Here is a 453-nt window from a genome sequence, read left to right as displayed (position 1 = left end):
TTAATCACAAACATCACCAAAACTACAACAACAAATAAATAAAAACGTCTCTATCGGAAGATCGGGAACCCCTCGGAGGAGGTAACCTACGATTGCTAACGAGGCTTCCCATGGTCTAAATGAAATTATGGAACTCATTAAGTTGAGTTTGGTAAATTTATTTGGATTAAGCGATTCCAAAAGAAAATAGTGGTGTCGGGACGATGGAACCGTGGGATCTTGATCAGTGTCGCTATAATCAACTTCAACTAAGTCAATAAATCGTTTTTTTTTTTACTTTTCCAAAACATGACACTTCTCTCATCTACTTGATTTGTCATTTCTAAAACTAAAACTCTGCTACAACGAGGAGCTTGGAGCTAGCACTCTGGGCAGCCCGGCCATCTTCAACAGCAAGAGGATCTACAACAACACATCCTTCCTTAGCTTTAAAACAACAAAGCCATAGGAATT

This window comes from Phalaenopsis equestris, unplaced genomic scaffold, assembly GCF_001263595.1.
Source record: "Phalaenopsis equestris unplaced genomic scaffold, ASM126359v1 Scaffold000252, whole genome shotgun sequence".
NCBI lineage: Eukaryota > Viridiplantae > Streptophyta > Magnoliopsida > Asparagales > Orchidaceae > Phalaenopsis > Phalaenopsis equestris.
The sequence above is the reverse complement of the archived record's forward strand: the minus strand, read 5'-3'. Positions refer to the sequence as shown.